General features: G+C 41.0%; 2 long non-coding RNA genes across 2 annotated transcripts in view; one reads left to right on the forward strand and one right to left on the reverse strand.

Annotated features, from left to right (window-relative positions):
• LOC309696077 overlaps positions 1–16,010 on the reverse strand; it is a 55,776-nt gene extending 39,766 nt beyond the window's left edge. Inside the window, exon 1 of the long non-coding RNA XR_014273324.1 lies at positions 15,607–16,010. This is a non-coding gene — a long non-coding RNA (uncharacterized lncRNA). The remainder of the gene's footprint in view (positions 1–15,606) is intronic.
• The window catches only part of LOC309696074, a 60,347-nt gene that overhangs the window by 17,736 nt on the left and 17,098 nt on the right, over positions 1–25,513 (forward strand). The window lies entirely within an intron of this gene.

The raw sequence follows: 25,513 nt of genomic DNA on the forward strand, positions 1-25,513 counted from the left end.
GCCAAAGACCTATATCTTGCAGGCACTAAGTAAGACACCTGACTAATAATCGTGTGGTGCTAACTTGTTAACTAATGGTGACAACGTAGGGTCAAGTGAATAAGGCCTCGGTCATATAGGCTTAAAAGGTTCATACTTAACACGTTAAACCACAATATCCACTTCCATCCATCCACTTAACTGCTTATCCATTTCATGTGGCTTGACTGCAGCTTATCCCAACTTTCGCTCTGCAGACTAGACAGGTTGCCAGTCTTTAACACACAAAGACAACCATTCAGACTTGCATCCATGATGATTGCTAATTTAGAAGCACCAATTATTCAATATAGCTGTCACATACTTGTGCAACATGACAGCCCTGAAGAGCTATAAATCACCACAGTTTAGGTGAAAATGCAACCGTAGTGTTGCTGGTTTCATGAAAAGTCCAATATGAACTACAATCATAGCCCACCGTTATGTTTTTGAGTACTGGACTTGAAAAAAAGCTCAGAAGCTTTTGTGTTTTCTTGTTTTTCAGAACATCATTTTGTCACAGATTAGCTGATAATTGATTATTTTTGTCTGTTTGTCAGACTTTACAAAATATACCATTTAATGTGTTTTGTGAGATTACAGTGACCTTTGACCACCAAATTGTAACTGGGTCATCCTTGAATTCAAGTGGTCTTTTGGCAGATCTGTTGTGTTCCTGATACGTTTCACAAGAAAGGGCCAGAGAGGGAGGACAGACAAAAAATATAATGCCTCTGGCCACAGCTGTTGCCGGCTTGGAGGCGTAAAACTAATATAATGTGTGATATCCCCATGATGTGTATCAGATGGAAATGAGAATACTGTGACAACACCTAGAGTACATTTCTGGTGAAGCCACTCCATTATCTGCTTTCAGAGTGAAGGGAAAAGCATAAATGCATTTTACAAAGCTGACGTTTTGGTGCCCCCCCCCCCCCCATTTCTTTTACCGTATTTTCACGACCATAAGACGCACTGTGCTAAAAGGCGCAGTCTCAGTTATGTGTGCCCTTACTGTATTTAACACACACATAAGGCGCACTGGATCATAGGGCGCATACAAGTACCGTATGCGTATTTAAAAATAAAGCGGGAGCAAACCTGAGTTCGGTACCTTACTCACATTTTTATTACCAGTAATCGTCATGATCAACAACACACAAGCATACAAGTGTGCGTATTTAAAAATAAAGCAGGAGCAAAACAAAGTTTGGTACTCACATTTTTATCATCAAACCCATCGAAGTCCTCATCCTCTGTGTCTGAATTGAACAGCTGCGCTAAATCTCCATCAAACATGCCAGGTTCACTTTCTTCACTGTCAGAGTCACTTTCCGTGCCATGCAGCTCCTCGGAAATGATGCCGGCTTTTGCGAAAGCTCGAACAACAGTGCCAGCAGCCATGTTAGCCCAAGCATCTACAATCCATTGGCAAATTGTGGCGTAACTCGCCCGGCGCTGCCTTCCACTCTTGGTGAAACTGTGGTCTCCATCGGTCATCCATCGCTGGATGTGTTTGTCGCCGATGTGTTTGCTGCAGTAGGAGCGGAAGATGGCCAGCTTTTCCTTATAATCCGCTGGAAGTTGCTGCGCTACCGTAGTCCTGGTCCGGATGGAAAAATGGCACCGTTTCATAAAAAGTGAAAGTGAAACTGCTTTTAGCCGAATGGTGACCTTCGAAACGCTTCTCCCGCTCGTTCTTTGCTCGATGATCGCCTTATGTCCGCGGAAACTCAGCTGCGTTTTCTTGACCTGTCGGAGCTTGTTTTCCAGCTTCCTCCACTTGCGAACCATCGATTCATTAATCTTAAATTCTCTCGCCGCTGCTCGAGTTCCATGTTCCTCCGCGTAGCTGATGGCCTTCAGTTTAAACTGTGCTTCGTAAGCGTGTCTCTTTGCCATTTTCAGGGTTGTTAAAACAACGGTGTCCTGCATAACGCACATACCTGTTCTTTTATACAGGTATGTGCAATAAAGTCAACGCACACACTTCACCCTTTAGCGTTCTCATGGTGTTCTCTACTACGTCCTCCTTACAACACAAAGGGTGCACTGCGCTATAGGGTGCGCCGTACTTTTTGAAGAAAATCTAAGACTTTTAAGTGCGCCTTATGGTCGTGAAAATACGGTATTTATTTATTTTTTTCTCTGGCACCCGCGTCAAACAAGTACCAGGCCGCCCAGAGGCACAAGAAGGCATTAAGGCTTTCATTATGCGATTGATTAACCACTGAAAGCAGTATTTGTAGTATATACTTCAGAGTTAATGAGGAGAGTCGGGCAAATTTGGAAGCTTTGAAGTGAGGAGCTGAAACCCAAGTGGTCAGCTTTCACACCCACTTGCTGATTTAAGCGCATTATCTGCTGTGATTGGTCCAACTTGGTTCCCCGGTTTCTGTTTTTAGTGAGAGAGTGACGGCTGAAAGTGGAGGTCTGTTAAAGGAGGCGGAAACATAACAAATAGCACTCTGGAGACACAGAAAGGAAAGAGGATTAATTCAGAATATGTTGCTCCCCTGACATGCTGCCTGATACTTTTATTATTAGTGTAATTTACAGTTTGGACTGACACCGCGTCAAATCCAGCCACGGGTGACTGGCTGGTCCGTGTCACAGTTTAAACACTTCTTTTAGCATGAAAGTATGAACGCTCTAGATAAGCACCCTGAAGCTCTGCAAATGGCCTTTATGCTTCGTTGTGTTCTTATGAAACTAAACCTGGCTCATTTTTAATAAAGGAAAGACTTAACTTTTTCCAATTTGAGTCATCGTCATGTTAATATCCTGCCATAATTACCTTGCACTTAGGAACAATTGCGTTGCAACACAGCAACGATTTGAAAATGACTAAGGAACTAATGAACATAACATAAGAATTAATCTTTGGTTATATTTCATTGATTTTTCCCATGGCCATAGAGATAGCAAGCTTTGCGAAAATAAGTGACGCTAAGAGCAAACACAAAGGACACAATTACAGAAACTGAAAAATTAAATTAGGTATATCTGTACGTGCCGGAGCCTAGGTGATAATTAGATGGGGACCAACGTCAATGAGTTCAGTGCAACAGAGGAAATTACCATTTCTACTTTTCCAATGAGTCACTGTTATCATTGCTTTGCCTGAGGTTTCAAAGAAACACACATTTTCATTCTATCAAGGGAACTATTGTGCAAGTTGGATTCTAATTGGAGAGTTGGGGTCTTACTGGAGACAGAAACTAAAATTGATATTTGTTGTTTCAAACGGCAACCACTGTAGCTGGATGTTGAAGTCGTACAAGTGCCACCCAAGTGAATTTGTCAGACTCAAGAAGCCATTTGAATGAGTGACGAAAGGTTTCTTCCACTGAAAACGGCACATCTAGATGAACAGAATCTATTTTTAGGGATTTCCTTACCTGGGTGATTGAGCATGCATCAGTAAACTTCATATTCTTTGAACAAATTAGAATTTATTAGAATAAACCCATGTGCACCATATTTGTGAAAAGTACTGACTGATTGCTTTACACAAAGGTGTCCTGGAGATAAATAAGATGCCTCCAATCAAAAAAACAACCAAATTAATCATCATCATTATTACTATTATTATTGAAATCAGCATTTAAAACTTAATATTAATGGTTATTTGTCAAATAGTTTCATTGTTTTGCTGGCATGCATTGCAAAGACAAAGCAAATCAATCCATCGATCAATCAGTGGATGCACAGGGTGTTACCCAACTTATAGTGGCATTTCCGTAGCACAGTGTGACTTCAGCCACACTGAAAATAATCAGCAATTTGTGCATTCGTGACTGGCTGTAATACTGGTAGCTTAGCTATAGCATTTGTAGCTGAGGGCTTCAGCTTCTGGGTAACAAGGAAATGACATCATTCACTTGAAATTTCAAGCTACTTTTCTCAAAATTTTGAGTTATGGATACTGGATACTTTTTTTTTTTTCTTTTTTTTTTTTTTTTAAGTGGTGGAAACGGGGCTCTCGCTCCTATAATAAAAACTACAATAATAATTATTATAGTTTAACCCAAAAGATGAGTTGCATATAAAAATATCATATAAACTGATGACGTATGTAGTTTTAAGAAGTTTTTTTTCCTAATATTTAAGCTCATTACATAGAAGGGCAGGATTTACAGACGGATCTACTAACCAAAAAAAATGTTGGTGGTTTTTTATTTTTTATTTTTAAAGCTGGTTTCCAACAATGCTGGAAGAACCTGCTCCTATTCATATTCTAATTAGAGCCATCAACACCTGTGCCAGACTGTGGATTCACCCTCCCTGCTCACTCCTCCCTCCCATGGGTAACTATGGGTTGTTTCCAATAATTTCTGGCATCTGTAAATGGTGGCTTCACAGTTTGTAAACGTCTGTTAACTTGAGTAATCAGGGATCATTCAAGTCTGCATGTGTTTATAGTGCTGAAAATCTGCTTTTCCATGAAGTGTGCGTTTTGCACTTCAGTAGTGTAACATGCTTAGGTGTTTATTTTTGGCCCATTGCACCCCCAACTGACCCTGCAGTGGCAATAATAATGTTCTGGTGGTACATAGGCTTAACTGCTAATTGTTCACACCTGAAAGTGTGGTTAAGGACATGCTTGAATTAGCTTGGCAGTGGCTGCCATTTCTTGCCACTCATTATACTCTCATCATTGTATTTTATCTTGTTACCTCTAAGCTTGCATTACCAAGCTTTGAAAGCATTTATAGAGACCTTGTATGGAGTAAAGCAAATAATGTCATGAGTGATGTAAGATCCACATGGCACTTTATTTAAACTATTACTGATTGTGCTGTGTTATTTACTTCCCGTTGTTCACACAAAGCGGGTCCAGATTGACTCCTGTTCCTGATAAAATGATCACTTCTGAATATGAGCAACACCACCCAGTTTTTATGGCTAAAATCACCCGCACGATAATCACCCCAGAAAAACTTCCCCTGTTGAATTTGTAAGTTTGCTCATAAATAACTTTCTATAGCCTTGAGGCCTGGAGACTGGCTAGATCACTATGAACCTAATGTGCTTCATCTTTAGCTACTTTTTGCTTTTGTGGAATCTCTGAGCTGGAAGACCTATGTATGACTCATCTTCAGTATTCTGGCCAAGGGAAGCAGATTCTCATATATGATACATGGCTCCATCCATTGGCCCTTTAATGCAGTGACATCGTCCTGTAGTCTTAGCAGAAAAACTGCCCCAAACATGTTTCCACCACTGTGTTGGACTGTAGAGATGTTCTTTGGGTCAAACTCAGCATTTCTCTTCCTCCAAACCCAGGAGGTCAAGTTGATGGCAATGAGCTTGATTTTTGTTTTATCTGACCACAGCACTTTCTCCAAAGCCTTCTCTGAATCCTTTAGATGTTCACTGGCAAACTAAGGATGGCCCTGTACATGTTCCTGCTTGAGCAGGGGAGCCATGTGAGCACTGTAAGATTTCAACCCACTACAGCATATTGTGTTACCTTGCTTTATGGTCTTGTAGCCTTTTCCTGCCTTGTGCAGGTCTATAGTCTTGACCCTGACATCCTTTGACAGCTTAGCTACTGTGGTGGGCAGGTTGGAATGGAAGAAATTGATTAAGTGGACAGGTATGATTGCTTGTAATCTGTGTGCTATGATCCTACAGCTAGTGTGTCAGAGCCAAAATTATGACTGGGCTGTCCATCCATCCATGCATTCTCTTCTACTTATCCTTGTCAGGGTTGTGGGTGGCCTGGGGCCTGTCAGAGGGCCTATGAGAGACAGACAACCATTCACATTTGCACATTTACACCTATGGGCAACTTGGAATCATCATTTAGGTCTTGGACTGTAGGAGCAAGTCCAAACACAGAGAACCCACACAAACACAGGGAAAATGTGCAAACTCCACACTGGCCAAATGGTGGAGTCGAAATAAGGACCTTGTTGCTGTGAGGCAACAGTGTTAACTACCACCACACTGTGCTGTGACTGCGTTGTAGTGGATCGAATATTTGTTTCACTCAGTGACATGAAAATCAATTTATAACTTTTGTGTAATTTTTTTTTTCTTTTCTGGATTTTGCAGAAATCTGTTTGTCCCTTGAACTGGAGACACACATGCCTTATTGCCTGCAACTCCACAGTCTATGAGAATTGGGACTTGGTCATTTATAAGGATGTAGTCACTGCTAAAACCCAGCTACCCATAGTGATATGCACAGAGAAAATAGAGGACATCACAGGTGGAGAAAAGACAAGGATGGAAATAGTCATGCAAAAACAGTAAACCAAGTATTACACCTTTAGGAAATAAGTATAGTGTTTGCTTTGTTGGCAGCACCACAGCGACAGCGCAGGTGGCTCAGTAATTGGAGCATGGGTGATTTGATTTCTGGTTTATTCTATATTCTGTATGCATTTTCATGTAATCTCTTCTACCTATCATGTGCAAAGTAAAACCTAACATAAAACAACACCTCATAAAATTCTATGGTCCCACATATTGGTCCAATGGGATGTGGTTATAGCATGGTCTTTGACATATTCCTCAGACTGGGAACACTAAATTAATACTGAGTATGGAAACTTACTATGACCTTGGATCCTACAATACTGTAATTGTAGTAGTCCTATGTGGTAGTAGCAGTAATTGTAGCGGCCTAGCAATTCATTTCTTTTCTTCATGCGAGTCACTTATGTTGACCTCATTTATGGCTGTACTTGGTGCACCAAACAAATCCTCATTTTGGATAAGCATTTCAGTGAAGAGGCTAACTTGTAAACCATGAATCATTAATATTGCTTGATTTCCTACTTCTTGCTCAAAGTGTCTCAAACATTTACATTTTCAAGAGACAGTGCGATAGTGTCATCCTTGACACTGCAGTAGCGTAACTTTTACTTATCGACACAAAGTTTGACAGAGCAAAAAGAAAAAGCCGCCTACCTATTCATTTGGTCTTACATTAACATTTATTAGGCAGAGCTCAAGGAAGTGCAGCGAGGAGATCAAACTGCAGCAGTGATGATTTGGAACACAGAAAAGCGGCCTGCATTGTCAATAATGTAAAGGAGACCAATATTAAATGCATGAAGGTTGGCGAACTCACCCCTGTGAGAAATGTTAGAGCTGTCCTTTGCTAACATTCTAACTGACCCATAAAGGCTGCAGCGAAAAAAGCTGTAGAGTATTAGCATATAGATTATAGCCTGAACTATGTCACAGTTCTACTGGGTAATGTGATCGTCTATCTAATGCTTGATTCATCTGAAAAATTCTCTGATCTGGTGCCACAGCTGTTAATTTGCTAGACTTTCCAAATGTGTCAACCCGACTTCACATTACTGAATATTGTTTCTTTTTCATCGCCTCTCACTGCCTCTCTTCCCTCCGATTTCACACTTGTGCAATAATTGCAGTATTTGGGTCATGCTGTCAATAAAATGGCATCCCACTGTCACGTAAGGACTTCCCGGGGAACATTATTAGAATCCCCCCCCCCCCCCCAAAAAAAAGATGATCAGCATACAACAAGGTCTTCATTGATTTGCCTGTTGAGAGGAATACTTAGCGTGATAAAAGAAGAAATATTACTCTGAAACGGCTGTCACTCAGTAATATTGCAGTTTGCAGAGGCATGATATAACCATTCAGAGTTTTTATTTTAGACTAAACTATGTCATAAAAAAATTCCAGCAGTAACTGCTCAATAAATTTGACTACGAAGATGTATCCATCATCTTTTAAGCATTGATGTCACCAGTGAGCCACAAGCAAGCTGGAAAACACAAAGTAGCCTCTAATGCCTAATTCAGCATAAAGTCTCCTGGCCATATCTGCGCGTGTCATATGGAGGTCCACTGGAGATTTGCAAATAATATCTAAATATATAGCAACTGGGCCAAGCATAGACTAAGAGACCTCAATAAGGAGCATTGTGTGGCTTCAGGCTCTTTCAGAAAAAACAGAAGGCTGATGAGGTAGTGGACTCGGCAAAGTGTGTTATCTTTAGACCCTCTGGTCTTGTCCTTCCTTTAAAACACAGTGAGCTGCAGTCACTAGATACAGAACAGCCACCTGTTAAATTTTCCTTTATTCTTTTTGCTGAATTACTGAACTACGTGTTTACTGCAGCTTTATCTTCCTGGGCATGAGTCCCGACTTCCACTGTTTATAGAAACAAGTTAATACAGCTCACACAGACAACCTACCACAAAGTCAAATGATGTGCCATTTCCTATACCAAGCTTTATAAGTGAATACCTCTTTGATGCTGGTGTCCTTTTATCATCTGCAAAAAGTCTTCATCACGCAAACGATGCTTGCACAGTGCTGCTGAGAGGAGGAGGAAGGGGGGAAAGGAGCAGAGCTAAAACCCCCAAGTTTTTCTTTATATGCAGCTTTTGTATTGTAGTCTCTGTAAAGAGTGGGACTTAATAAATCCTTTGTGAAAAGACCATGCAGTTCTTGCATATTTTATCATTACACAGGGCTTGAATGAAATGTACCACAACACAATAAAGCAGTTCTCACTGGGTTTGAATTTTATCATAACACATGTAGATGTGCAACCCTGGTTCTGCCGCAGTATACCTAAACTCCACCAGGGGTGAGAGAGGTTGGCTTGTTTTCTCATTCATTATAGTCCAGACTCCTCCTTACACTGATGCAGCTGTGTTTAAATAAGGCACTGGTTTACAGACTAGTGGTGTTTCTTAAGCATTCATCAAGGGTTGTGTCATTATTTGATGACTAGAGTCTCTCCACAGATGATAACCTCATTTTGCTTAATAAGAAATGACACCTGAGTACATTAATAGTTTATCATTCAGGAGCAATGTGTGGGTCTGCATTGATATAGATAAAGAGATGGATAGATATATGAGACAATGACACTATTGACTTTAATTTACAATATAAATGCATTTAAAAGACCTGCTGGGTCTATATTATACAGAGATTTGCATACATTCATATTATCTATGAGATTATTTAAGTATCCATAGATTATTTATTGGTTCATTTAGCAGTGCAATCTAAAGCTACATAACTGGTATTTAATCAGGTAACATTGCAATAAAATTTGCTATGTTGAAGTCAGCAGTAATGCAAGCAGCCTCAGGATGTTTATTAGCTTACCTTAATGTGAAAGACACAGATTTGGATTTTAGAAGATGTGTCATTGGGCTTTAAAAAGTTTAAAAAAGTCAGTTTGGTTTCCTCCATCTAGTGTATCAGCATGCTAAAGGGGAAACTTTTTCCCAGTGCAATTGTATACTTGTACTGTGATTTTTTTTTTTTTTTTTTTTTTTTTTTTTTGTATTTCTATAAGAGAGCATAAGAGATTTCATTTCATGATTCTTGTGGTAAGTCGACAAAGAAAGAAGGAAGAAAGAAATCAAAACGACAACAGTTTGTGATCTTAAATATCAGTCCAATCCCTCTAAAACATTTTTGCCTATTTGGCACATTATTCACACCAAAATGCAATTTACAGTATTATCATACGTCATGTGAATTAGACACAATACTGATATTTTATTTTTTAAAATCTGTTATTGTCAATACAGAACAATCCTGATGCCCCTGTTAGAGAACATGATAGCGACCCCCACAGCAAGAAGAGTTGCTTTGTTTTTGTTCTAGAAATAGTAGAATAGAGACAAGGACGTGCAAGTACAGTGCACACATAACGACATGTACACTTTACACAACAATACTTTTCTGGCACATGTAAAGTCAGCACGAATGCTGTGCAAACATTCGATGCAGTCTCAGCTGTTGGACTGTAATAGATGTCCACCAAGCTGCCTTCATACACACATGGGTGGATAATTTCCATAATGCTGACCCTAATGGACACGCAGAAGTGATAAGCATAAACATAAAGCACAGCTGATGCTGTCGGGAATGTCATTAAATGGTGTCGGATGAAAGTAACGGCATAACACAAGGACCTGAATATCTGACCAAATTACAGGCAAACCATCCAACAGTCGATCACATATTTACTTGATACCACAGATTTTAACCTCCTGGAGGAGCAGAAAGTAAAGTGATTAGAATTTATCATCTTGCAGACTTTGAATTTCTGTAGATAACAGCACGCCTGTGCAGTCAAGCAATTTTCAGGCCAACATGGCCATCACTACAGCCATGTAACTAGTGGGGCTAAAAATGGGACTAAATATACACAAAAAAAAAAAAGAGTATAATGGTTAATGATGATACATTATTTTGATTATAAAAGCACATTTCTGCCAAACTGTGGTCTGTAAAGTAAAAAACATTGAAGATTAAAAAAAATCACTATCCCAGTTTATGTCACACTACTTAAGAATCAAAAAATAACAATCAAATCACATAGTTGACATATAACAACACAGTGTTAAACGAGCAGTATAGATGTACAGCAGAAAAGTGTACCATGAACTACCTGGCTCGAGAGGGTGCAAGAGCAGTTATATAAATGTATCAGAAGAAATTGCATCATTACCTGATACGGTATGGGCATCAATTTTTGTTTTCCGCACTGAGCGAACATCAGAGCTCCTACTGCTGGAGAATACCAACATCAGGGGTGTGTGTGTGTGTGTGTGTGTGTGTGTGTGTGTGTGTGCATGCTCAATCCTATATGATGCATGTCAACAATTTCAGCTTATAATTAGATGATTCAATACCTGGCAGAAATTCTCCAGAGTTTTCTTCAGTCTGCTCTAATAAATCCAACTTTTAATTTGTTATCAGCTTCTTGGTTTTCTTCAGACCTCAAGCAGTTTGGGATAGAGGGGTAGCTCTTAAAAATCACTTTCTAACTAATTGCTGTGCTTGAATTTTCCACACTACACAGATGTGACAATTTTACAGAAATACTATTATTCTTTTTTTTATTTTGTCACAAGCATTCCCCAAAGGTCTTTAAGTAGACAAAGGAGTTATGAAATACAAGAAGTATAAATTATTGCATCAACATGGCAGAAAATCCTTGCTGGACATGATTTCACAGCCTCATATTCTTAAATAGGGCAGACAGGATTTTGGCCAGTGCCACCTTCTCTGAGTGTTATTGTCAGGAAGAGGCGCTGTGATGGGGATGTGATTCAGGACACACATATTCACAAGCAGCAAGCACATCAGCTTTAAGTAGGAGGCAGCGCACACACATCGAAAAGAACAGAAAGAAGCGGTGCCCTGATTTTGAGGCAGTGGGGCATGTAACTGCAACTCACGACTCACACACTCACACTGACATGGATAGCAGACGTTGGATTAGTGTGATCTCACAGCAAACACAGACTGAATTTCCACCAAGGTCCCAATGGCAGATTTTGACATCGGCGCTGTCTGGGCTGTGAGAAGAGACTGAAATGTTCCCAAACTGGATGAGCCAGAGGCTCTGGGTGCTAGTTTGCTTCACTTATTGTTTAACAAAAACAACAAAAAAAAAAAACCATTTCCCTCTGCTAGACTTGAGAAATGTAACAAAAATCCTCTTTGAAAAGGATGACTGTAGATGGTGAGATCAGATAAATAATGTATGCCACCTCTTATCTATTCAGCCGGACAATTGCTGTTCATATCAAAAGAAGCACTTTAAAGTATGACTAATGCTAATCAATATTTTTAAATGAGTAACTGACCTAAGCACAATTTGAAATGTGTGCAGAATTGATTTTAAGGATAAGCTGAAGGAAAAACTATAAACTGCAGCCAATGCTGCAGTTTAAAGTGCCTCGTTACAGCAAACAATGTAGAATTCTGATATTTTACACAAGTCTCAAGCAAGAATCTTATGATTGCATCCAACATACTTCACCTATTACATTTAGCACTAGTCAAACATTTGGAAATATCTTCAATTCAAAATTTCCACCCCTTTTTTTTTTTCTCTCTGCTAAAACAATGAAAAGATATCTGATTGCTGAACACTTGTTGGCTCTTTCTCTTTTGCTGTGTGGTCCCGCTCGTGCCAAATGATCTCAGTTAGGTGATCACTGTTCTTCTCAGTCAAATAGCCCTTACAGAGCTTTTTTTTTTGGGGGGGGGGGTTCAGGCTCATTGTCCTGCTGATAAACAAATGATTGTCCCACGAAGCTCAGCCGGGAGTGGATGGTGTGTCGCTACAGGATGTTGGAGATTTATTTTCTGCATAAATCACCAGCAGTGTCACCAGCAAAGCCCCCAAAACACTATCGCACCTCCTCCATGCTCCGTGGTGGGAGCCACACATGAAGGTACCATCTGTTCAAACCAAAGTCCAAATTTTTAATGCTCCCCACAGTTTTTCTTCTCAGTCAACCTCTATCCGGTTGTTCAGTGATGACACGACGAATCCTACTTCCGGGCCTAAAGTAGTCTGCGTTTTAATATGGCTTTTGTGTTGTTAACATGTTTAATGTTATGTATTTTCTTCTATTTGATCTCAAAAAGCTCCTAAAACAGTCAGTGATCACTGTTGACCTCACTCGGCTTTTATTACCGCTAATCATTTATTTAAGCTCAGTTTTTAAAACCTTAGGATGCAACTACAGCCCAGCCCATGCAGCAGCATATGAATGACTAACCTCGTATTGTGGATGGATTATCTCAGTTGTTCTCCTGGCTGAAGTTTGGTCCTTTTACAGTATCCTGCCATGCGATTACATTTGTTCCTGACCACCGAGAACACTCAGTTAACTTTTATCAAGTGGAAAAAAAGTTAGCTTGTTTATATTATGCTAACATAGCTGTGTTGCTAGCGGTCACGTAGCACATCATTATATATCAGCTAGCCAAACTTCAGTAACCCTATAAACGTCACTGCTTTTTAGTTTTCTGTCTTCATTTATGCTGGAAGTGATAACAGAGCTGTACGTTTTAATTTGTTTCCAAAACCCCGCAGTCAGGACATGCTATATTGTATTTAGATAGAAGCTAGCGAGCTAACTCCCTGCTAACTTCTAACTCCGTTAAATGTCATAAATAGAGATGGCACAATACCACTTTTTTATGTCCGATACCGATATCATAAATTTGGATATCTGCCGATACCGATATGAATCCGATATAGTGTTTTTTAATCAACAAAACTGTTTTTTAAAATATCTTGCTGCATTTTGTGTAAGTTCATACTAAAGTTTAAAACGACAACTACACTAAAGCTATTCTGTTATACCTGTATGCAAAAAAAAAAAAAAAAAATTTCATAGTTCAGCAATACTGATCAATCTAATAAACTTAAACCTACACCATCCTTTGTTTGACAGTTTGACCAGCTCTGTAAGTCATTTATATGGAATAATAAAAAGCCTAGATTGAATCTGAGAAAACCTGCAGAAACCAGTGGACAGAGGTAGGTTAGGGATGCCTAATCTACTTTTATATCATTATGCTTTTTCTCTTCGGCATTTGGCACATTGGTTCTTACCCCCTGAGAAAGTGCCTCCTTGGTTTTCCATTGAAAGTACTGCTTGCTCGCCATTTACACCATTATATAGCTTATCAACTAATTTGTCCCCCCATATCCAATCACATCCAGTATTTTCTCATTTGAAAGAAGTATGGAAAAGATTGTCCAAATTATTCAAATTTGATCCATATCTAAACCAATCTGCTGGTATTTGGTATAACCTCAAACTTTCTATTGCTAAACTACCCTTCTTTTGGAAGCTCTGGTTTCAGAGAGGTATAACAGTGTTGGGGGATCTTTATGAAAATAGTATATTTAAATCATATGGAAAACTTGCAGAAGAATTCGATTTACCTAGACAGGAATTTTGGAAATATCTGCAACTAAGACATTTGATGACCAATACATGTGGTTCATTCGCAAAGTTCCCTTTAAGCTGCGACTTTCTAGAGGAAAAAAAAAAAATCTTTGGGCGTGGACAAGAGGCATCAGCTTATTACAAAATGCTTTTATTAGCTTCTGATCCTAACACACTGTCCCTCAAAAGAACGTGGAAAATGGACTTAAATCTCAACTTTACAGTGGAGGAATGGAATGGCATCCTCAGGAATCTGAAAAAAATGTCACGCGAATTACGTTCAAGATTGGTTCAATTTAAGATTTTAAATAGAGTATACTGGACACCCTCACGGTTGCATAGGGTGGGTCTAGCGACTGATGATGCATGCTGGAAAAGCCAGCAAGGAAGTGGCTCACTTTTACATTTGCTTTGGGGTTGCTCCAAAGTCCAAGATTATTGGATTCATATTCACACTGTAGTAGAGAAGGTTGTAGATCAAGGGGTCCCATTTATGAACAGTCTTTATGTATTAGGAGACCCTTCAGCTTTGAGTCACTTATCCACTTCTCTTGCTCATTGGGTACAAAGGGCGATTATGCTGGGGAGGAAGCTGCTGGTGAAAGAGTGGAAGGCCTCTTCGACTCCTAACTTCTCTCAGTGGTATATCTCTTTGGGACAAGTGGCAGCTTACGAAAGATTATCATATAGACTGCTAAATAGACTGGACGACTATAATGATAAGTGGGCTAATTACTTTTTACATACAGTTCAGTGACGTATCCGGCTAAAGTAGTTAAGTTCGGACTAAATAGGATAGCTGTAATCTGGTCTATGTGAAATGTTGGCATCACCTTTTTTTTTTTTTTTTTTTTTTTTTCTTTCTTTTTTTTGTTTGGGATGGAAATATGCATTGATGCTCAATTTGTTCTGTTGTTGTTGAATGTCCATTCTGCTATTTTTTTGGGTGTTTTTTTTTTTTTTTGGGAGGGGGTCTGGGGGTTTTTTTTTTTTTGTGTATATTTAAATCTAATAGAGTTTGAGTCATAAAAAAAAAACCAACTACACCATCCTCCCTATTCTGGTATTTTAAAGAGTACTTAGCGTAAATATTAAGCAACCTAACTAATAGGGTTCCAACTCCCAGCATCAACAAAAATAAATAAATAAAAAATAGGGACCCACCCCTCACGCTCCACCTCATGATGCTTAATCGACGTAATCAACCTTAATTTGATGCAGTGTGGGGGGAAAAAAAATGCACAGAAATCAATTATTTTTCAAGAAATATTAGATTCAACATCTTTCTTCAACAAAATTGCAGACTGCACAGATGGTACCTTCCCAAAGGAAAAAATACTATAGCTTACTAGGGTATATATATTAGACTTAATAGTTACTATATACAGTAATTGACTTCTATTCATTTTACATCAAATTAAAACTTTGGGTGTCAGATAATTATTTATTAAAAGCTTGACATTTTAAATGAGAATAAGAAAGAAAAGTATGTCTTTGTGCCCCCTTTTTCCCTGTTAATGCCCTATCGGCCCCCCTTGCTAAACTTTGCTAGATCCGCCCCTGCACAGTGACCGGCGTCAGCTACGTAGAAAAAGATCCTCGAGTAGAAAGTAATATTAAATAAATTCTAACAACAGCTGATCAAGCTTAAACGTGCTGCTGTTGTTCAGCTGCTGGTTTCCTCTTTCTGGTGCAAAGTGGGCCAAAAACAAACAAGAGAGACGGACTCGCGACAGAAAAGCCGATCAGCTGATCATTAAGCAGTTTCATGATTGAAGTAGCAGCAAGAAGAGGCAGTCGCTCCATATATCGCTTGTTAAGCTTAACGCAGGAATGCCTTACAAACATTCAGAGATGGACTTACACACTTGCTTTACTTCTCTCGGGGATAACTTTGTTGGAGATGAAATGCCGGGTTGCTAGCGAAGCTCCAAATGCTATCCAGACCACCGACAGGTCCCGCATGCCACAGCCGCTCTATCACGTGATGCATACTGCTCCGACGTGCTAACGTTCTGAGGCGAGTTACGGCGTGTTGCAAGTTTTGTGAGCTGCTTTCGTGATATTTAATGGATCGGATTACATTTTTTATTTTTCTCCGATATCCGATCCAGTAATTTAGGTCAGTATCGGACCGATACGTAATATCGGATCGGCCCATCTCTAGTCATAAATTCAGTTTTCATGGATGCCTGGATGTTAAACTCAGTTGTTACACCTGGTAGAGCAGAACGCTGATAATTTTATTAAAGATGAAAGACTTTAGACAGTTTTTTCAACTCTCAGTAATGCCATAGTGATTGTTTGATACATTGACCTGCAGCGGAGTTTAGGACCAGACACGGCTAGTGACGTCAGACTGAACAACCGGATAGCAATTTCTTTGCTGTAGTTTGGGAATCAGGGCTATGTGGCCACAGTCTTTTCCCAGCAGTGCCTGGTATGATCTGTTGCGTACAAAGCCCTCCCCCGCGCCCCATTCGGCCAATCAGATCACTGCTCCATCCTGCTCCTGCCCGCCTACAGGCAGAAGCTGAAACAGGAAGCTCCAACCCGGAGGGCGGTGCACTGTTGGACGGACCAATCGGAGTCTGCGCTGCGGGACTGTTTTGATCACACGGACTGGGAAATGTTTCACGTGGCCGCCAGAGACATTGATGAATACACAGACTCAGTCTGTGGATTTATCAGGAAATGCGTGGAAGATGTCGTCCCATCCAGAACAGTCAAATCCTTCCCAAATCAAAAACCCTGGATTAATGGAGATGTTCGCGCGGCACTGGCAGCACGGAACACCGCCTTTGCCTCCGCGAACACATCGGACTACAAACACGCACATTACCAACTCCGGAAGACGATCAAAGCAGCCAAACGTGAGTACAGGGACAGGGTGGAACAACAGTTTGACAACCCTCGGAGTATGTGGCAGGGACTAAACACTATCACAGACTTTAGAGGGAAAACCAGCACACCGCAGACCACGGCCTCTCTGTGTGAGGATCTAAACGTATTCTACGCTAGATTCGACACAGCGAACACCATGAGACCGGACAGTGTGCGCACCGCGGATGACGTCAGTGCGCACACTGTGTCTGAGGAGGATGTGCGGAAGTGCTTCAGGAAGGTGAACGCACGCAAAGCTACTGGTCCGGACGGGATTCCCGGCCGCGTCCTCAGGTCATGCGCGGCGACCTGTAGCCCTGACCCCCATCGTAAGCAAATGCTTCGAGAAGCTGGTCAGGGACTTCATCTGCTCTGCACTACCCGACTCACTGGACCCTCTACAGTTTGCATACCGCCACAACAGGTCCACTGATGATGCCATAGCCCTGACACTACACACTGCCCTGTCACACCTGGAGAAGAGAGACACGTATGTGAGGATGCTGTTTGTAGATTACAGCTCAGCATTCAATACCATCGTTCCCTCGAAGCTGGACAGGAAACTGCAGGATCTAGGACTGAGCAGCTCCCTCTGCAGCTGGATCCTTAGCTTCCTGTCTGACAGACGCCAGGTGGTCAGACTGGGCAGCATCACCTCATCCCCCATCACACTGAACACTGGTGCTCCACAGGGGTGTGTACTGAGCCCTCTCCTGTACTCACTCTACACCTACGACTGCACAGCCACTAACAGCTCCAACATCATTGTGAAGTTTGCGGACGACACTACAGTGGTGGGTCTTATCACCAACAGTGATGAGACAGCTTACAGGGAGGAGGTCAGCGCCCTGACCCACTGGTGTCAAGACAACCATCTCACCCTCAACGTCGCAAAGACAAAGGAGTTGATAGTGGACTTCCGGAGGTGCAGAGAAGTACACACCCCCATCACCATCAACGGCGCTGCTGTGGAGAGAGTGAGCAGCTTCCGGTTCCTTGGCGTACACCTGGCTGAGGATCTTACGTGGTCAGTACACACAAACAAAACAGTGAAGAAGGCCCAGCAGCGCCTCTTCTTTCTCAGGAGACTGAAAAGATTCGGCATGAGCCCCCGCATCCTCAGGACCTTCTATCACTGTGCCATTGAGAGCATCCTCACTGGATGCATCACCACCTGGTATGGCAACAGCACCGCCTACAACTGCAAAGCTCTCCAGCGAGTAGTGCGGTGCTCTGAACGGATAATTGGAGGTGAGCTTCCCTCCCTCCAAGACATCTACAGGAAGCGGTGCCTGAGGAAAGCGGGGAGGATCATCAAGGACTCCAGTCACCCCAGCCATAAACTGTTCAGACCGCTTCCATCAGGAAGGAGGTTCTGCAGCATTCGGTCCCGTACCAGCAGACTGAGAGACAGCTTTTTCCATCAGGCCATCAGACTGCTGAACACGTCATAGACACCTCAGCTTCACTACTGGAACTTCAACATTATGCACTCCACACTGTATATAAATGCCACTTGTTTTGCACATATTCAACTCTGTATATTTTATATATTTTATTATTATTATTATTATTTTATTTTATTTTTTTTACTATTTAATTTGTAAAAATGTGTACACACACACACACACACACACACACACACACGTAGGAAAATATTTAGTATACACATCCAGAAATGCATACACTATTATATATTGTACATATATTTATTAGTTTCAGGTTGGCCATTCTTGTATTTTGCTCGTTTGTGTTGTTGTGTTTGCACATCTCTGTTGCTTGTGGGGCTCGCACACAAGAATTTCACTCGCATGTGCTGTGCCAGTGTGCCTGCACATGTGATGTGACAATAAAAAGTGATTTGATTTGATTTGATTTGAAGTCTTAAAAAGCTTTTTATAGTCCATTTTCATTCCCAGGGGATCAGACACTGCCAGTTCACCAATGCAGATTCGACCTTGGTGCTATGATGCACCTGATTATGTCAATACTGAGAGGGGTTTCCAAATCATAAGTATTCCATTCTCTCATATGTGTACTTGTAACACCAAAAGGGTTCTTTACATTTAAATATAAAATGGAATTCTGTGGCACAACTTCACCTACTTTCAAGGTGCTCAGAGAAGAACAGTAGTTTAAAGTAGCGGTCCCCAACCTTCTTTGCGCCACGGACCGGTTTATGTCTGACAATATTTTCGGATTGGCCTTTAAGGTGTCACGGATAAATACAACAAAATAAAAACGGTACCGGTACCAAAACAAAGATTTATTCATAACAAACGGGAAAAGACCCAAGGAAACTGAGTTAACAATAAAAACGATTACAAAAATAACGATAAAAAGTTACTAAAAACCCTGAAAACCATAAATTTCTCACCCGAGCTTCAACTCTCGCAGGCTGGTACCAAACGACTCACGGACCAGTACTGGTCCATGGCCCGGGGGTTGGGAACTGCTGGTTTAAAGGGTTCAAAGCTCCAACAATACTTGTAGTACAAAGAATAGCTTAATTACCTGATCACTGTATTTCAGTCTGTGGCCTTCATTGGGCCCATCAAGAACTGTAATACAGAAAGCATTTTAAAAGCATACCTGGTTGAGTAGGAAAAAGAACTCCTAATAGGAAAAATTCTATGCAACCAGTCATTTGTCCAGTATACCCAATAGTACCTACCCATCAATTTAATCAGTTGTGTTATTGCACGGAAAAAAGATATAGAAAAAATCTGTGTGGATAAATATATTGGATGTGGACAAGTGGAGGGCCAGCAAAGAAGGGCTGTGTCACGGTCCTGGGTCAGTGACCCAATGTTTTTGGTTTTTGTACTTTCACGTTTGATTTTATTATGAATTATGACTGTTTGTGTTTTGGTTTCTGTCCTAGTATTTCTAGCGCCCTAGTTTTGTAGTACTTCCTAAGTTCTAGTTTTTAGGTTTTGTTATTGGGTTTCGCAGTGTTTATTCTGTGCTCCATCTGTTCGTTGTCTTCCCTACCTGTGTATCCCCTCTAGTGTAGTCAGGTCCCTCTGTTAAGCCCGCGTCTCTGAGTCTGTCTTCGCGTGTGTTTTGAGTTTCCTGTTTTGTTGTGGAGATCTGTCTCATGTCAGTGTATTTAGTTTGCATTTCCTCTGCCTTGTCTTGTCTGAAAACTCCCAGCTGTGCCCTCCTTCTTTGCCTCATTCCCTCGTTATCTCTCTATGTATTTAAGCCTTGTGTCTGCCTCTGTTAGTGGCTGGTTCGTCTGTGTTTTTCCCCTCCGGCAAACAGTGGTTTTCCTGCATCTGTCTACGTCTCCCTGCATCTCAGTTTGCATCTCTAGGTTTCAGGTTTGTTTTCTATGTTTAGTTTTCCCAGTTTAGGTTTACTCAGTTCTGTTTTTCATCACCCTCGCCTTTGTTGTATGAGCACACTCCATCGATAAAGCTTCCTCACCTCAGTTGTGCCGCATCTTGGGTCTTTTAATAATTCCATATGGCTCACCTCACGAACCGTGACAGGCTGAGCTTATGGATATATGATATAAGGCTAGTTGGGGATTGAATCACACATTTGCTTCAGAGAAAACCTGGGGTTTAGTATCTTGCCCAAGGATATTTCAACATCCAGGCTGAGGTATCCAGGGACTGAACCACCAACCTTCCACTTAGTGGACGACATGCTCTACCTCCTGAGCCACCGCATATACTATTTGCGGAAAATCAGCAGATTCAGAAAATTAGTATTTCATGACCAGGGATGAGATAGCAATAGCACTGATCTGAGTTTTAGTTTGAGGCTCTCTTTCTCATTTATTTCTGAGGTTAGTACTTTTGATGTAGTAACTCTGAAGTAATGATAAACTGCTGTTTCTTTCAGCTCTTGCTTGAACTGAATTATTTGCAGTCTCTTTACAAATGAACATGGAACGAAACTCTACAAATAAACTTTTTAGAGAAGTTCACCTACCAGGTAAAAAAAACAATTTTATTAATTGATTTGAAACATTGACTTGATGACAGCTTTGCACATTAATGACAAACTTGAGAAAATATTTTAACTTCCACAAGCATGCTGAAATGTTCAAGGCTGAGTTTAATTGCATATAATTTTTTTTTCTTTTTCAGAGGTTTTAGGACCACCTTGCTATACATTTACATTTTAAGCAAAAACGGATCAGAAATTAGAGTAATCTGTTTTTCATTGTTCCTGACCCTCAGACACATTGTCACATCTTTCTGGTAGGCTTATAATATAATAATCTGCCATATAAAAGGGTGGATTTATTATCTTTCCTAAGTCTAACCAAGCAACTTTAATCTCCTGGCCTAAACTCGTGCGTGCGTGTTCTTGTCACTAAGTCACTTATCTTTGTCCAGATTTCTTGATTGTTTCAGACTTGTTGCCTATGTGGTACCTACAGCACCGTGCAGCAGCTAAAACATCCTGTAAATTTCTTGACCTTCCTTACAGGCACTTGGAATGCATTTAATCAAACATTGTACTAATAAATGTACCAATAAATGCAACAAAGACAATTCAAGGTCTTCAGTTTTGACTCAAGCTGATATTGCTAATATGAACTATGAAAAAGAGACGTGACAGGGCTTTCTAGCACTCTGATTCACTTTTGGATCTTACATGTTGATGTAACATGGATGACATCCCACATAAAACTTTACTCAAGCTATATGTTTTTCACGCTAGAGATAAAACTCACTGTTTTACTGAAAGAAAAGCTTTTCAAAGGTATGATTCATATGCTGCTATTAGCGTTATTGTTTCAGTGCTGTACTCTCCTCCACTCATGCCGCGGCAGATTAAGTAACAGGTCTGAAGGAGTTTTCTCAGGAGCCAGGCAAAATATATTTATATGTATATACATGTACAGACACAACATAAGAGCAGGACATCCAGACACTATCTATATCTGTCTGTCTGTCTGGTTTTTGAAAGTGTCTTTGTTTGAAGCCCTTGTGGAATATTTGAATCTCTTACAGTCTGGCCAAAAAATAGTTTATTCTAGCCCATGCAGTTTTGTCTGTTTGCGGAAATATGTAATATTATGTATGTGGAATGGGAAGAAGAGTTTGTGTGCTTCAAATTAAAATTAATCTTTAATAAATACAACTCCAAGACCAAAAACAACAAAAATTGGTATGTATAAAATGTAAATAATAACCGAATGTGATTTGGAATAGACCCATATTTTATTCATAGAGCATTTAAAATGTATCAAATGTTTAAACTGAGAAAATGGACCATTTTGAGAACAACATTAGCTCATTTTGAATTTGATGGCAGCTACTCAATCCACAATGTGGACGTTAGCAAACTGCTCATCTACATGACGCAACAAAAGCTGTCTTCCGTCTGCCCTGAACAGTAAAAACATCTGTCATCAGAACACCTCTCCAACGTGCCAGACGCCATCGAATGTGAGCATTTGCCCACTCAAGTTGGTTAAAGTGACGAACTGCAGTCAGGTCCAGACCCGATGAGGACCACGAGCATGCAGATGAGCTTCCCTGAGACGGTTTCTGACAGTTTTTGCAGAAATTCTTTGGTTATGCAAACCGATTGTTGCTGCAGCTGTCCGGGTGGCTGGTCTCCACCTAGTCGACCATCCTGGAGGTGAACATGCTGGATGTGGAGGTCCTGGGCTGGTGTGGTTACATGTGGTCTGCGATTGAGAGGCCAGTTGGATGTACTGCCAAATTCTCTGAAACGCCTTTGAAGATGGCTTATGGCAGAGAAATGAACATTCATTTCACCGGCAACAGTTCTGGTAGACATTCCTGCAGTCAGCATGCCAATTGCACACTCGCTCAAAAGCATCTGTAGCATTGTGCTGTCTGATCAAACTGCATATTTCAGAGTGGTCTTTTATTGTGGGCAGTCTAAGGCACACCTGTGCAATATCCATGCTGTCTAATCAGCACCTTGACATGCCACACCTGTGAGGTGGGATGGATTATCTCAGCAAATAAGATTTAGACAGATTTGTGAACATTATTTGATGGTAATGGGTCATTTGTGTATGTAGAAAATGTTTCAGATCTTTAAGTTCACCTCATGAAAAATGGGAGCAAAAACAAAAGTGCTGCGTTTATATTTTCGTTCAGTGTATAATAAAAATCACAGCATGGGTTTGTGAACACACCACTGTCTACAAATGCAGGCTAAAGCTCTATCATGCAAAGAAGATGCCATATCCATATGTAAACATAATCCAAACACAGCCATCTTTTCTTGGCCTAAGCTAATTTAAAATGCACTGGCAAAGTGGCTAACTGTTCTGTGCGCAACAAAGGAGACCCAGGAGTGCTGAGCAGGTAAATCCTTTATCAGAAACAAATGGATCTATAGCAGTCTCCCAAAAGTCCAGCAACTGATTTCCTCAGTTCCCAGTTTCTGGACTGTTTAAAGAAGACTGGATCCTACACTGTCACAAACACGGCTCTGTCCCAACAACTTGAGACCAAATCTTTCAGTTTTTACAATCCAATTTCATTTTCTCAGTTTGGTATTTTCTATTGTCTTGTGAGACCCTTTTGAAGTTTTTGTTATCTTCTTAAAAAAAAAAGGGCACTTCATACATAGGCCCTTTGGTCCAGTAGCATTGCCAAGAAATTTTGTTCCTGTGTTGCTTGTTTGTTCTCTCTTTTACAAGATAAAACTAGCTGGATTAGATTCAGAACCAACCCTCTCTCAATAAAGTAGTACATCCATCAACAGCATCAGAGTTGGCAGGTGGTTGGGGTAGGCAGTAGTCACACAAAAGGCAAAGCTCTCACACCAGAAACTGGGAGTTGCGTGTAGACTTCCATCTGTGCCTTGGTTTAGGCAACAAAGGCAAATGTCTTGGGGGTGAAATGAGAAAGATTGTAGTATTGTTAAAATGCAAATGAAGACATTGTATTTTAAGTTTTTTTTTTTTGTTTTTTTTTTTTTATATTAAGGCAGATCACAACTTTTTCATAACCTTAATGAAGTGCAGCAAATGCCTGAACATGACCATAAAAAGCAGAATATTGATGTTGTGGGTATAAGTAAATGTTGTATTGCACTTTCTCAGTGAACATGGTTAACAGCAAATAAATTGATTTGCACATTAAGTTGATATAAAACAAATCAGAGTCACGATAACTCACAAAGGCAGAAAGTCTCTGAAAACATCTGAAAGATGACTTTGCCAGGCATCAAAACAACATTAGATAGCACTACATAACCCCCTGTTCTCTACTCTACACTTTGTTTGGATGTTAAGCTGCAGTGAGAAGTAGTATCTCTCAGGTCTCTGTGCTTGTTATGTTACTTACCTGATAAATTTGCTATTTGTCCAAAGATAATAGAATAGAATAATCCTTTAATTGTCCCACAAAGGGAAATTTGGTTGTAACAGCAGCCAGAAAGACACATATACAAACAAACAGTACACAGAACAGAAACATACACATTTTTCTTACATATTTACATCAAGGACAATGGTTACTATAAAAAGAGTACTGTACAGTTATTAAATTAAATAAAATTAACTACAGATAAGAGGCAAACCCAGGTTGTAGTGCGAATCGGTTGATTAAATTATTGCAGTTCCAGCACAGATGTAAACATCTATGATTGTTGGGAGCAGTTTTGATTGTACATTAATGTGGTTACTGGTCACAAAAGAATTGTTCACATTTCTTTTGCTGAGTCTATGAAAAAGTGCCAACGATAACAGTTTGAGGCGCCGAGTATGGCAGCCTTGTCGCGAGCTCCCCCAAGCAACAGCTTTTTCTGTGTTTAATTTTACTTTTCCTTCATTTTTTCGCGAGTAGCACATGTCTCCTTGTGTACGACCGACAAACCTTACTGGACATAAAAGACGGTCTTTCTTATAACTTTCCGGAGTTCAAGTTTTGCAACACGGACGCTCCGTTTGCAGACCCCCCATTCATCTCACCTGAGACGCCTTTGTTCTCTGGCCCTGGAGGCCGCAAACGCCGACGCAGAGGGAGAAGATCTGGCATTCTGGTTCGACTGAGACGGCGCACTAACAGACCACCGTTACCCAGTTTATTACTGGCTAATGTGCACTCTCTGGAGAACAAGCTGTGCGAGCTTCGGGCACGGATCTCATTCCAGCGAGAGATGCGGGACTGCTGCGTGATCTGCCTCACAGAAACCTGGCTATCGGACAAGGTACCGGACTCCGCAATACAACTACCGGGGTTCTCCGTGCATCGCGCGGACAGGTCACAGGATCTTACTGGGAAAAGCAGAGGCGGTGGTGTGTGTTTCATGATCAACAACAGCTGGTGTGATTATGCGAACGTGCACCCGGTCAAATCCTTCTGCTCACCGGACCTGGAGTACCTGATGATTAAGTGCCGGCCATTCTGGCTACCGAGGGAATTTACAGCAGTGATTATTACGGCTGTTTACATTCCCCCACAAGCCGACACTGACCGTGCACTCAGGGAACTGTACAGCGCGATCATCAGCGAGGAAACCGCACACCCAGAGGCAGCGTTTATCACAGCCGGAGACTTTAATAAGGGAAACCTGAAGAAAGTCTCACCCAAACTCCAACAACACATCCATTTTAACACTCGTGGAGATCGGCTACTCGACCACTGCTACACCTCTTTCCGGGATGCGTACAAAGCCCTCCCCCGCGCCCCATTCGGCCAATCAGATCACCGCTCCATCCTGCTCCTGCCTGTAGGCGGGCAGGAGCAGAAGCTGAAACAGGAAGCTCCAACCCGGAGGGCGGTGCACTGTTGGAAAGACCAATCGGAGTCTGCGCTGCGGGACTGTTTTGATCACGCGGACTGGGAAATGTTTCACGTGGCTGCTAGGGACATTGATGAATACACAGACTCAGTCTGCGGATTTATCAGGAAATGCGTGAAGATGTCGTCCCA

This window comes from Aulonocara stuartgranti (assembly GCF_965226115.1).
Source record: "Aulonocara stuartgranti genome assembly, chromosome: 19".
In the NCBI taxonomy this organism is placed as follows: Eukaryota; Metazoa; Chordata; class Actinopteri; order Cichliformes; family Cichlidae; genus Aulonocara; species Aulonocara stuartgranti.